The sequence below is a fragment of the Amblyomma mixtum genome, chromosome 3 (assembly GCF_055824585.1).
Source record: "Amblyomma mixtum isolate Tamu chromosome 3, ASM5582458v1, whole genome shotgun sequence".
Classification (NCBI taxonomy): Eukaryota; Metazoa; Arthropoda; class Arachnida; order Ixodida; family Ixodidae; genus Amblyomma; species Amblyomma mixtum.
The window spans coordinates 420,048,770-420,063,469 of record NC_143014.1 but is presented as its reverse complement, the minus strand read 5'-3'; positions in this window follow the sequence as shown (position 1 = coordinate 420,063,469).

The following is a 14,700-nucleotide window of genomic DNA, read 5'->3' as shown; positions in this document are numbered from 1 at the left end:
GGGACCTTCCTCAGACAGCCGCGGCGTAGCTGCGGCCCGTTGAAGCAAAACGTGTGGTGGACAGCGACGGGGTGCGGAAGAGACGGCTGTACGGCATTTACTTCCCTCTGCGCAGGGAGTCATGGTCCTGTGTGGATGGTCGTGGCGCGGTTGTGGGATGTCGATGGCAAAACCCCGCAGGCCATTGCGTCTGTACGGGCAGTGGCGAAGTATTTGCCCGGTGTGGCTACAATGGGAACACATTAGGCGGTTGTCGGGAGTCCTCCGCTCGTCACATTTTCCTAAAGCTGTAGCGTCACTCGTAAGGGGGGCATGCGGGAGCTAGGGGCCGTCGTTCTTGTAGAGCTGGTGCCCGTCGAAGTGGGCTTGGGGGGCCTCGTCGAGGTGGAGGACTGCGTAGTGCTGCTGCGTAGGTCATGGCTTCAGCGTCTGTTGGTGTCATCGGTGACGGGGAGCCAAGTGCATGCTGTACTTCTTCACGTATGATGTCCGTGAGCGACGCCATCTCAGTCTCCTGCGTCTGCTGTGTTGAGGATGGCAGCAGTCTGTGAAGTTCTTCGCGAACAGTTTCCCATATCAGACCTCACAGGTTGTCCCCGCTTGCAGGGGTGTCTTCTGGGTAGCTTGCCGTCAGCACTTTAATCGGTCGGTTGTAGTGACGGGTCCGGGCGTCAAGGGCCTTTTCGATGGTTGAATTTAACTACTAGCTCGGCGATGGTTTTTGGAAGATTCGGATTAGGCCGGCAAAGAGTTGCTCCTTAACGCCACGCATCAGGAACGCGAGCTTCTTTTCTTCATTCATGTCACGGTTCTCGCATAAAAAAGGGGTTTAATTTTTTCCACATACGCCGCCACGGTCTCGTTTGGGTGTTGAATTCCTGACTGCAGCAGGATCTCCGCTGTTTGTTTCCGTACGACGCTAGGAAACGTACCAAGTAGCTGCTTCTTGAAGGTCGCCCAGGTCGTGAGGGAAGAATTGAGGTTTTCCAACCACGTTCTGGCAGGACCGTCTAATGCAAAAGAACGTTTCGAAGCTTCGTGCCGTCGGCCCAAGCGTTGAGCGCTGCCACATGGTCGTACATGTCCAGCCAGTCCTCTACATCTTCGCGTGGTTCTCCGCAGAATGTTGGTGGCTCACGGGGCTGGCGAAGCCCGACAAGCGTTGGCTGTGCACCAGGGTCCATCGTGAGGAACATAGTAGGATAGTAGTTCAGTATCTCTATCAGATGTCACGTAGTGGTGACTGCAGTCCGGCGAGCAAGAGAACAGCGAGGATGGCTTCCAAACGAAACATTATTTGGGATGACTTGCACCTACAAAGAACGGAATGACTTGGCGGCGGTGTTCGGAACTATCGTGCTGGGTGGTGGTCGAACAGAATGCCCGCCGCTCTCGGCCGTGCCCTTTTTTTTAAAGCTGTCAGCGAACTTTCGAGATAAAGCTTGGAAAGGTCCTGGAACATTCTTGAACAAAGTAGAATCGGCGCCGCTTGGATGCGATGAATGAAGATGAATCTAGGCGTGTCTTGCATCACAAACGAAGCGATAAAGCGGTGTGCTGGCAGCTTTGAAGAATGAAGAAACAAACCCTGGAAAAATTCACGGCAAAATTTCTATTATTTTCTCTTATTCCCGATAGAAGACGATTACAAGCGGCTCCTTGTCGCTATAGCCTCTTCTGGACGAAAGTGCGGCTAGAACGGAAGGGAAATTGTATGGTTCCTGAGCAGGAGAGAACGCAAAAAGGCACCAGTGTGCAGTTCGACGTCAGTGCACATTAAATGTCACCAGGTGACCAAAATTATTCAGGAGCCCTCCACTACGGCACTTCTTTCTCTCTTGCTTCCTTGAATCCCACCTTCCTCCGTTCCCATACTCCCTTGTTAGGGTGTCCACCGAGATATGCGAGACAATTACTGCGCCATTTCCTTACATTACAAACCGATTTTCATTTTTCTCTTTCAACGCCTCCTTGAGTTAAGGAAGCATGAATGGCTCTTCATTTGAGGTAAGGAGACCATGTAAGCTAAGCGATGTTCTCAAATTTCTACCCAATAGAAAAGTAAAAGGTTCTGTGTCTAGTTGGAGAGGAAAGGGAATGAAATATACGTACTAGCTAGAATGAAAGGAAATTTAGTTTCTCGTTTACGTGCAGCACGCAAATCGCATACATGCACGTTAGAAAAGATTCAGATACATAACACCGCGTTCTCAGTTGCCGATTCTCCAATGCACCTTGGCCTGTATTCAGGAGACAGTTTTGGCTTACGCACTTGCTGCGATGGGGCTCTTGTTCATGAACAAACTTATCTCATAATTAATTTCGCTTGCTGACTACTGTTGCGTGGTTCGATTATAAAAGTGCGTTATTTCATCATCAGCAAACACTACGTCAAAGTTGGTCAGTTACAACGGAGTAGAGCATGAAAGCGAGCACTAAAAACGATGTGGTTCTTTCCTCCGTTTCTGCCTTTGCAGCATACGGCTAAACATTTAGTCCAAGTGCTATTCACATGGCTGCCTCGTTCGGACTTAGTATTTTTGCTGACCAAACATCGTTTCCGGGGACTGCGTATCGTGTTTATTTCCGAAAGGGCGAAACATCTCTCAGTGTAGGCCGTCTATGGCAATTGTCCTGTGAGTTTAATTTCTTTGTTTTGCAATCGCGGTCAAACTTCCGCATCTTCATCCAAATGAAGTGTCAGTGTGCATTTTACAACGATCGCAGTGTGCGTTGTTCCGCATATGAAGGGAAGAAGGAGGCGCGCTTGGAGAGGGAAGCAGGCGCGTTAAAGCGAGGGCGGAAAGGCTCCCGTTCTGCAGAATATTTGTAAACGAAAAATCTCCGGAGAAGCCACCTAGGTGGGCCATAGGGATCTTGTCACCTTGTGGCGTGATCAGAACCCGCCCGCCGGATTCTGAGGAAACTGACCACCGTGGAAGGTCGCAGTTAACTTAATGAAGTGTCGAGAAAGGTGTCCTGGCGAGAGCTCTTCGGAGCTCATAGCCCCACCGAATGCAGCACCTGCCACTGCAGGACATTGGCGATTCGCTTAGCCGCTGCACCGCTGCCCCAGGATCGGTATTTGACAGCCGTCGCCGTAGCTCAGAGGTAGAGCACCGGACGCGTAATTCGGAGGTCGTGGGTTCGGATCCCACCGGCGGCATGTGGTTGTTTTTTCTTCTGCTTTTCTAATCAATTAGCTTTAAGCGATAACATATTCAGTAATATTCTAAATTTGTCAACACCACAAAATAAATAAATAAATAAAAAATCCCCTGTGCCCCTTGGTTTCTGTGGCTGTTGGCTTCTGTCATATTTATAACGAGCCCCTCATTTCCCTTCCCTTGTTTCCTTTATTGCTTAGCGAGGGCCTCGGTTCTGGCAGCCTTGACGCCATAGGAAGCATAAGAGGGTTCTCACGCAGCTTCCACCCTCTCCGTTCGATGACGTTCTACGTCACACCTGCGGTAACTCAAGACGTTCTACGTCCGCCGCTTATGAACGTGGGTGGCGCTGATGAACACTCTCAAGGTTAGGTTACTTGTAAACATAAATACCCCCGAAAGCAGAAGATTTGACAGCCGTCGTCGTAGTTCAGAGGTAGAGCTCCGGACGCCTAATTCGGAGGTCGTGGGTTCGGATCCCACAGGCGGCATGTGGTTGTTTTTTCTTCTGCTTTTCTAATCAATTAGCTTGAAGCAATAACATATTCAGTAATATTCTAAATTTATCAACACCATGAAATAAATAAATAAATTAAAAATCCCCTGTGCCCCTTGGTTTCTGTGGCTGTTGGCTTCTGTCACATATATATATATATATATATATATATATATATATATATATAGATAGATAGATAGATCTTTATTTCAGACAACAAGGTCTCGGATACAGGGGCAAAAGGCAGATGCATTCTGCCTGACGGGGCCCAAGCACCCTACACAATGATCAGGACAAGCGCGCGCGCGCCTGTGTGTGTGCGTGTTTGTGCGTGTGCGTGCGTGTGTGTGTGCGTGTGTGCGTGCGTGTGTAGTGTGTGCGTGCGTGTGTGTGTGTGCGTGCGCGCGCGTGCGCGTGTGTGTGTGCGCGTGTGTGCGTGCGTGTGTGCGTGTGTGTGTGTGTGTGTGCGTGTGCGTGCGCGTGTGTGTGTGTGCGCGCGCGCGTGTGTGTGTGTGTGTGCGCGTGCGCGCGCGTGTGTGTGCGCGCGTGTGTGTGCGCACGTGTGTGTGCGCACGTGTGTGCGCGCGCGAGCGTGCGTGCGTGCGCGCGTGTGCGTGCGTGCGTGCGTGTGCGTGCGTGTGCGCGTGTGTGCGTGCGTGTGCGCGCGTGCGCGCGTGTGCGTGTTGCGAGAGCATGAAGTACTCGACTGCTTACAGGTGAATATAGCGAAGTATACGCTTCGTTAAAGGAAATATTGATTCGATTCGACGTTTCGATCGGAAGACCGATCTTCTTCAGGACTCCTGATGAAGATCGGTCTTCCGATCGAAACGTCGAGTCGAATAAATATGTTTCCTTGAACGAAGCGTATACTTCGCTATATACATATGCATATACATAGAAGGCAACGGCCACAGAAACCAAAGAACACAGGGTTTTTTTTATTTATTTATTTTGTGGTGTTGATCAATGAAGAATATTACTGAATACGTTTTCGCTTACAGATAATTGATTAGAAAAGCAGAAGAAAAAACAACCACATGCCACCGGTGCGAACCGAACCCACGACCCCCGAATTACGCGTCCGGTGCTCTACCAACTGAGCTACGGCGACGGCTGTCAGATCTGCTTTCGGGGCTATTTATGTTTTACAAGTGACCTAAACTTGAGAGTGTTCATCAGCGCAACCTACGCTCTTGAGCGGCGGACGTAGTACGTCCTGATTTACCGCAGGTGTGGAAGGGATGATTTGCTGTTTTCATCAATGAAGACCGTGGAATAAGCTGATGAACAAAAAACTGCTGGAGACCCTATCATCCCTATTTTAGTTGCGCCCTCTGGTCGTAGGAGTGCGGGGCCTATGTGGGGTTTTCTTAAATAAGTCGGCGACACATTTCATTTCCTCACTTTACGGTTTTCTTTGCAATGATTGTACAGTCCGTCCAGAGGACAGGTGACAAAAATCCCGATTCAAACGTTGTTTCCTGTGTCGGTGTATTAACAGCCTTACCTCTCCTTTCAAGACAACAGTGCAGTAAAGCGGATGCGGGGTCCGGTGGCAGCAACGAGCTCACAGTTCCTTGGCAGCGCGGTGCGCCGGGTAGTTCGGTAGCAGGCGTCAGGCATGAAGACAGTATCCATAACTGACGCCATTCGCAGTCAAGCGCGAAGTGGTCGCCTCTTTTCCATAACAGCTCCATCTGGCTCGTTACTTTCGAGATCTCGTGGACTGCTACAGCATAAAAGGTGAAAAGAGCGAATTCTTTCTCTCCTGTTATTGCATCACCGGTTTCGTTTGGCGCGGATTTGTGGAACGGAGTTCGGTGATCAGTCCGTAATAAAAGCGATTACGTCTGAAGCCTGCATGACGAGACGCAAGAAGACTACACGAGACTCATTGCTTGCCAAAGGAGTGAAAATTGCTTTTCCCGGAGTGAAGAACTTACCACGAATAGGGTAGAGAAGGGGTGGCTTAATTAAATACAAAACTAAAATGAACTTTTGGAGGGATAGACTAGCAATTAGATAGGCGCAGATAGCTTCGATGACGTAACAGGAAGAAGACAAGGGCTGTTAAGGGGGCATTAAGTTTAGATAAAAGAATTAAGTAATATATTAGCAAGGTCTTAATCCCAGAAAAAAAAATCTGTTACGCGCAGGGTATTTCCTTGTCACCATGTCGAGATGACAGCCCCAAAACCATGAAAGCAACCTGAGTGATCAAAATTACGCCGTGTGGTTAAGCGTAGTTCAGAACAACCACAGAGCGGCGAAGCACCACACGAAAGGAGGGAACGGAGAAAGGAGAGAAGACTGAAGGTTATGCAGCAAGTAGCCATTCAAAGGTAGTGTGAGCCTCGATCTTTCCAAGCAAGCGTTTAATTTCGGAGTACAAAAGGTGAGCGCCATGAATGAGACATGATATAGGCCTAACTGGTCGAGCTGCCATGTGTTGTTGATAATGAGGCAGGAAAGTCAGCTCAGATTAAGGCTAATTCTAGCATTAGCCTGAACCTCTCATACATCGCCATAGATGTGTAGGATGAAAACATTAGAGAAGTTAAGAAATGCTGTAGCCAGCGTTTCAGCAGGACAATTTTGGAAACTGCCGTACGTTGATATTCGAAATCAAAGAACTCAGCGCACATCTACGATGTTGGAAGCAGGGTTTGGGCGTGGCTGGGCGCATCCTGCGCCCAGGTCATTGGCCATCCTACCACGTCTGCCGTCGTGTGAAGGAGGTGGATGATCTGGGGGTAAGCGATTTATTTACGTCATGTACATAATTTTGGCTTAAGATAAGGACTTCCAAGTTCCCGCAACATTCAATAGAGTCTTAAAGAGTCGGTGTCTTAAGAGTCTACCGAGGGAGGTGTGGCTTGTTGATGAGAGGGTATTTGATAAAGTTCACACTGGCGCAGAATCTAACGTACTCATACTTGTGGGCACGTCTTAATGCGGATGCGAGCTTCTCGGTTAGAAGTGCCTCGATGAATTTACGCAAAGACGTTAAATTACCACGCGGATAGCACGCGCACAATTGATTAGCACATGGCCCGCACAAAGACATTGCCCAAGGTCAGATGGCGTATGCTGATTTTTTTGTTATTTCTCGTGAACTGAAAGTAGTGCCTTATTTCGTATTAACTGCAATTGACCTACAGGTATAGCGTAACCGCACGTTGTGCGCTGTTTGGCCATAGAGTTATAATAGCTAACATGCAGAACGAGAACTGAAGATGCGATATGATTCTAGTTTGGCGCACCAATTATTGCGGTTTGAATAGTATGCGGCGAAGAATTTTAAAATATTGGCGCACAAAAACTGGGATAGATTCCATCGTCTGTGCCTACTTTTTGTTTTGCACTGCAAGGAATGTATCAATACAATGTTAGGAAAATTCCCTTCTTAAAAACTATGATAAAGAAAGCGGCGACAGGCGCCAAAGGGAAACATGTGCGTATTAAACTTGCCTTTTTTGTCGTTTGTGATAGGTTCGAGCCATTTAACCAATCATTTACAATACATGCTTGAAGTGTTCACGTTTAATGCCCAAAGAACAAATTGAACGTGGACACATTTAAAAATAAAATAATTTTGTTACTTAAGGCTCTGCAGGTTCAATGCAGTCTCCACTCAATATTTTCTGCCAGAGGTGCATGCGGTGTTTATACAGCTGCTCAAGTACACTGGGCCTTCCGAAGTCCAGCCTACAATGCTCCTTCCGGACGAGGACGAAGAGGAGAAAAAAAAAACGAAGAATAGCCAAGAGGTTTTCATATAAAAATTCACGTATGGCTCCGATATTTTGTCGTAATCCTATGCAAATTTCCTTATGTATACCACTATACCTTGGCCAATCCCCCATGTGGGTATGTGCCATTATAAAGAGGATGAAGAAGAAGAAGAAGAAGAAGAAGAAGGTTTTCGTTCCGGCACGCGTACGGTACAGATTCCTTCTTTTGCGATGAGTGACCATACCCTGTGTTTCTCTCAAGGCCATCGTGACTGGCCCACTGCCCGCTACGACAGAAGCACTGCCGTGGCTCCCGTCTGCAACGTGAGTGGCGTGGCACGTTTTGACAAGAAGCTGGTTGCTCTCACGGCAAGAGCGGCCATGCTGCAGCTTGTGCGAATCGTTCACCTGGAAGGGCGCTGGTCGTCGAGCTCGCCCATCGCTCCGACACCATGGTCCGGCACTAGGACAACAAACGCGGATAACAAGGAGCTGATGACGGCCACTTGCACAGCTCGCCAGGTTGACGGCCACCGAGGCCGCATGCGCAAGAAGTCCACCCCACTTGGCAGTGCTGTAAGGCGTCCTTCCAGCTACCACCACGGCGATCTGACGTCGAAAGCTTCTCTGGTGAGTTTTACCGACAGTCACGAACGTCGACAAATATCGAGATTTGTTTCGATTGTTTTTATTAAGGTCCTATCCTTCCTTCCCTTAGTGCGCGCTTAACGACTTGAAACAGTTGGCTGAAAAAAACCCGACAGAACGCAACGGCCTATTAACTGGGCGGTGCCACCTACCCTGTTTTGTAATGAGATTTTTTACTGCGCCATGCTTCGCAATGAAGAAGAAGGCCGTCTTTGGATGGCTATTGCTTACTAAACAGCAATAGCCAATGGGGCCTTCGCTGACGCTTTGAACTGAAGCTTGGCTTGTGGCAGCTTTTCTCCGACTTGGCTAATTAGCATTAATACGGTCGCTTGAGTCGTATATAGCATATGCAAACGCGCTTCGAATAAAGTTCGGAAATAGATCTCTCATATACGATATTCACAACCAAGTCGTAAGCGACGCTCTGCAGAGATGCCTTTCCACCGTCAAGACTTGGATATGAAGCTGGCAACAACATACATAAAATAGCGGAGGCATTTCGCCATTCTCAGCGTATGCAAGCAACCTCGTGCCAAACTCATGCAAGCTTACGGTGGATTCAGAACATGCATTTTCTTCGCCACGAAAAAAAGTAACGGATGCGCGCTGGTTCAGCCACTACCTCACGGTACCAAAAAATTTGCGGTCGTTGAAGCTTAAATTACATGAACAAGAGCGTGCCCAGTAGCTCGGAGGGAAAGGTCCTGCAAACAAGGAATTTGAACAGGAGTGCGGGATGTGCACATTCAACCGCGTTCTTCAGCTCGAGGCAGATCATGCGCGCCTGTCAGTGGCGACCGATAAGCCAAGGAGTACTTTTGATGGGTTACAAGTCATGCACAAAATCAAGAGTGTGGACCATGCTTCTCTGCATATATATTAATGCGAAAGCATTGAATAGCTCAGTTGTATCTGTAGATCTTGTCCGCAAAATGTTTCCGCAAAATCTGTCCACACGATGACGCACTCCAGATAAATGAATCTGTAAAAGTTTAATCAAATTAAACAAGAAATTGCTGTGATATACCGTGATGAAGAAATGGTCTTCGCACCGTTAATTAGTAAATCGATTATATAAAACATTGCAATTAGGTAAAAATGAGTTAATATTAAAGTTCAAAATAACCAAATGGAAACGATGACGTCATCACTAACTAACGTGACTAAATAAGTGAAGCAATTTGTGGGTCACATGACAACAATACTTTCAAAAACGAGTTACGTGTCAAGGTTATTACGACGTACCAAATCCACATGACAAGATAACTTGCAAAAAATGAGTTGAGTGTCAAGGTAATCACGTCACACCGAAGTCGCGAGACTTGACATGCAAAATTTCGAGTTATCGCGTCACGCCAAGGTCACGTTACAGGATGACGCATATTTAAAAAGCGATGACGTCAAATCGACGTGATGACGTCACACCCGAGATGAGTCACAGTTGCTGCCACGTTTAGGCAGGAGAGAGGAATAATGATGGAAACAGCGCGCAGAGTGAAAATGCGTCCGCCGAAGCGACGGCGCTGGTTGAAGCAATAGATATCGCCGGTGCGGACGAAATCCCAGCAGTGTCATGACTGGTTGGCCTCAATGCAGCGGCAGTATTCCCGAAAACATTGGCCGAAATTTTGAGCACACGTTCGTCTTACAGCATTAATTCCGAGTTGTCTCATAGCATTTCTCGTTGCATATAGTTTGCATGTTTTAGTCAAGTTGGAGGCTAGCTTGCGATAGAAGTTCCGACCAATGACTTACGCAACTTCAATGACATGTTTTCTGAGACTACATTTTCCTTCAAGGCGCGGTTGATTTGTTCGCTGACATGTTGAGATGTGAAGTTGAAGGCTAACTTCTGGCGATGACATAGTCACCTTCAGTTGCTAGCTTTAAGGTGCTGCTGAGGCGTCCACCCAGATATTGTCATTTGAGTGCTACTGCGCCCTTTGCTCAAAAACCTTTCCTTTCCTTAAAATAGATGCTTTCGGATTCCTCCACGCAAGCACGCTTAAGTGCCCTCAGAATGTTTTTCTGTCCTCTACGTGAAGAAGGACATCGTTGGCTCCCATTCCGATGCTTAAGCACTAGCGGTTACAGTCCAGCATGTGAAGGACGACTGGAAAAACTGGGCGACGTAGTATTGCGCACTCACCCAGCCAATTCTTTAGCAGTATCGCGCGAACGTAGGTGGACCAGGGGTGGCCCAGTGCTATAGCGGAAGGCGCCATTTTGCACGACGGCAACGAAGCTGTCATTCTGATTTTGTAATAAGAAATGTAGCTTTTGTGGTGCACCAAGTGTAAAAGCTATGCTGTCCAGTTTTATTTCAGGAAGCGAGAAAGGTTGAAATAGTCACTGGTATTTCTTGGTTAGAGTTGGCAACATTGCGAACGGAGGACGTTGAACACACTACCAAAGCATGTGTCGGGAGAAAGAACTATATAACCACAATAATGACAAATTGTGAGCGTTTTGTTCACAAAAGGGGAAAAATTCTGCGAAACGCTTATTTACAGTTCAGCACCACGATCAGAGCAGCCCGTCAGCAATTGTCGTGACAGCGAGTTTACTCGGCTCTGCTAAGCGGAACATACGACAGCATTTTTTTGCATTGCAGTGCATAATCCAGATGAAAAATTTCCTCTCATGCTCAGCTCCAGATTTGGAGTACAGTTGTCCTGATCGATTACTGCAATTTCTTTTACTTTCCACTAAAAGAATCTGGAAACGATTCTATCAGATAGCACACGGAGGAGAAATGTGAAACATTAGCTAGTTATTGTTAAGTGTGTACTTTTCTTCCTGTAGTATTGAGAAAATGTCGACTGCCTGCATCCTATCTTTGCCGCAAAACTGAAGTTCCGCTTTTCGGAAGCGGGTGGTAGCTACACGGACATTGTTTGCGTCTTTCCAGGGTTACAATACACGTGGTCTCGTAGCGTGTCTCGTGCAGCCAGCGGCCCAGGCTCGGCTCACCGATGTACGGGGAGACGCGCCTGCACTGCGCCGCCGCACGGATCTCCACCTGCGGCGTGGTGGTTCCGCAGAAAGCAGCGTCGGCTCAGCCGACGACAAAGTGCACCTCACGCCTGCAGGTGCACGGGCACAGAGGACGCTCGGACGAAGCAGGCGGAACCGCGTCCGCGGCTCGCGGCTGCCCTGCTGCTGCTGCTGCTCACCTGCGCCTCGGTGAGCTTAGCCTCACGTACGCTCACCTTAATGGATACTGCTTCACATTGTTTCAATACAAAATCGCAAGGATCGCGACAGGGAGCAAACCGACAAAGTACCGGTCCCTTGCAGCCAGCCCATTTTATATGGAGTGTAAAGAGTAGCTGTTCCGTGATTCCGTTCTCACGAAGGCACAACAAGTGAATGCACGCATCTTGAGTGCCTCCCAGTTGAAGAGGGATGGTTTATCGGACTCAGCATTTTTCCTGTCCTTTGAGCATTTTTTCCTTCGCCTTAAGGTGGAGATCGCTGCGAGTTCTAAGGCACCCTGATTATTTTGCAGACAACAGGGCACGTCTTCATTTTTATCACGAAGTGATCTATTCCTGCATGGATCTATTCCTTCCCAATTCTATGGCTGTTCAAATTCAACACCTTTTGGGTTTAATTTACACACTTGGTGCCCCCTCCCTTTTAGAACCTGCGTTTAACCTTCTTAAACATCTCATTGTGGATTCGTGCACACTTACTGGTAAGCGTTGTAGTTATTTTCCTCCTCTGTGATTCACCGTGCATCTGTTTAGCAGTCCATCCTTTTCAGCCCATCTTCCTCAGGCATTCTTCAAAGGTTTTTGTTTGTCTGTCGGTCACCTTCCTGCACTGCTGTTTGTAGTTTTGCCTTGAGTACCTATGCCTGATCTCTAAAAAGCTTGTTGCTTTACTTTTTGCTCCAACAGATTTTTCCGCCAATAGCTAATTCGCAGATAATCAGCACTCGTTATCAGGAATTTGGGACTACTGCTACTTAGCGCCGCTAAGTCTTCCAGCCCATGCAGCTTAAAGAGGAAATTCGCGCATTTTGTATAGCTATTCGTGCAAATAACGAAATTGCGTTTTGCTCAGAATTTATGATAGGCGATCTCTATGCCTCACCCAACGTTCGTTCCAAAGCGTTCAAAGTTTAACATGGGACTCCTGTGGAAACGACTTAAATTGAGAGCCCTTTGGGTTAATAAAGACAGTTTTTCAAGAATACATAGCTCCAGTCGTTTTCTAATGCGATTGATTAGTAGGGTCATGGAGGCGAACATTTGCCGGCGGTGTCTTGTGCGGCGGCATCTGTATGAAGCATCCACCTACTAGGTGGTATTTAGGGGGGATTTGTCTCTCTCCACCTCCCACCTGTATGCCTTCTCTCTCCTGTTGTCTCTACCCTCTCCCACTGCCACTTGTAGGGGAGAGGAGGAAGGCGCCGTATGAAGAATGACAGCAAAAATGGAAATGACTAAAAAGAAATTGTCTCAGCCAACAGCAGGCCTGGGTGAAAAATATGCAGTGTGTTCAAGAACTATCTGGGCAGAATCTAAAGGGGAAGTGACACTATTTTGCTGAATCAAGCTGTTCATCGCATTTTCTTCGATATGAAACGGAGATCAAGTGGGCAAGATATCACCTCACTGGGTGCAGCCAGTAATTATTAATTAAGTTTTTAAAAGTTCCCTTAACCCGCCTTGTAGTCAATCAGCAATAGCTCGCTCGCATTCCATGACGGTCACGTGCTTCCTCGCGGCTGAGGACTGATCAATTGAACTGCTCACGGCGCGTAGTCAGAGAAGGAGAACAGGAGTCAGTTGTTCGTTGTTCGAGCTAGGGGTGCGGAGGGGTGCGGAGGGGGGGGGATTTTCACGACAGGGGGACAATGGCAACAAAGGCCCATGTTCATCCCGTTTCTGTCTAGTTTTCGCCCGATTTCGGGGGCTTCACAACAACGTGGCACGGATGGCCACCGCACCGACCGTCCGCGTGGCACTTTTGCAGCATAAGACGGCTCTGTCGGTTTATGACTTCACTCAGGCTGCCTCAATATTGCCGTCGCTCCTAGGGGGAGGGGCTTAGAACCGATAGCTTCTAATTATCATTTCGAGCCCAAATGCGCACGTATTGCCCGACTCCTTTTTTAAGTACACGTAATAACGTCGTCGATATTACCTGCAACGTTAAACCAAGATTTGACGGTAGGTTATGTCAAGACCCCTTTAAGCTTTACCGAGTCATTCCTTCTCGCATCGCTCGGGAAGAGAAACCTTGTTCTCACAAGTCCCATGGGTGGCTGTGTTTGAAACAGCCACTTGACAGTGCAATGGCGCATCGCGTAGCCACTGTGTCTATGTGCCGGTAGTGGTATGAGGAATCAGAATAGAACAGTCGCAGTTGGCATAGAATCAGCATTGCAATAGATTAGGGAGTTAGACAATGAACTCGGAATTGAAGTAGAATCAGAGCTGGAATAGATTGGCGAGTGAAAGAAGCATGCTATCTTATCATCTTCGCATCGATCGAATTGATCTCCCATATGTATATTTTCAATGGTAGCCATGTGAGACTGTGACAGTGTTTTATGTTATTTGATGCTTTGTTTTTTCTAACGATAGAGGAAAATGGTCCAAAATTCAAATTTTTCACAACATGGTTGACCCGTCTCGTGCTGCAAGGCTCTAAGGCAGGCTTTGTGTCGAGTTATCGTTGTCACGCTCAATGCGGCCTATTTTACTTTCCTTTCTTGCGTTTCCTTTTCTTTTTTCGCAGTTGAGTGCGCGGGGGTAGCGAAAGTATGATGCGCCTCATTTCCTTTCAGGCTGATGTATATATCTGTACATTTTGTTCTGTACATTTGTTTCTGGATTGTGTTGCTTCGTTAATGTCAATGCCAGGGGGGACCAAGATTTTTTTTCAAGCCGTAAAGGAACGGTTTTTCTTCTTGGCCCCTTTCACAATGTGTACGTCATGTTGTGAAAAACAAATAGAATGAATGAATGAATGAATGTGCGGAGAGGTCTGAAAGGGTGCACCACATTTGAGGCGCTCGTATACCGCGCGCATCTAAGCCCGCTCCTTCCTGCGCCGCGTGCAACCAATGACAGCATTACGTTGTGGATAGTAGTTGGTTTTGGTTTGGTTTATAGGGTTTAACGTCCCAAAGCGACTGAGGCTATGAGAGACGCCGTAGTGGAGGGCTCCGGATATTTTGACCACCTGGGGTTCTTTAACGTGCACTGACATCGCACAGCACACGGGCCTCGAATTTCTCCTCCAAAGAAATTCAACTGCCGCGGCCGGGATCGAACCCGCGTCTTTCGGGCCAGCAGCCGAGCACCATAGCCACTGAGCCACCGCGGCGGCTGTGGATAGTAGTCCGCTTCCTGCTAATCATACTGCAAATCATCTGTATTCTTCCCAGATTACGTATATGCACATAGTGTTTCGACAATATTGTTACGCGACGGCAAGCCGAAGAACTAGACGTGATCACAGATGGCGATGATATGATTTTAATGGCGGTGGGCCTAGCGCGAGTGCTTCGTGCCGCGCCACTGCCCACTTTGTCGTCTTCAAGTCCGTAACAATATGCGAGTATACGTTGGGATCTTTCTTAGATAGGCGAGCAGCACGAAGGGTAGGTATTTTTAATTTCATTATGTCA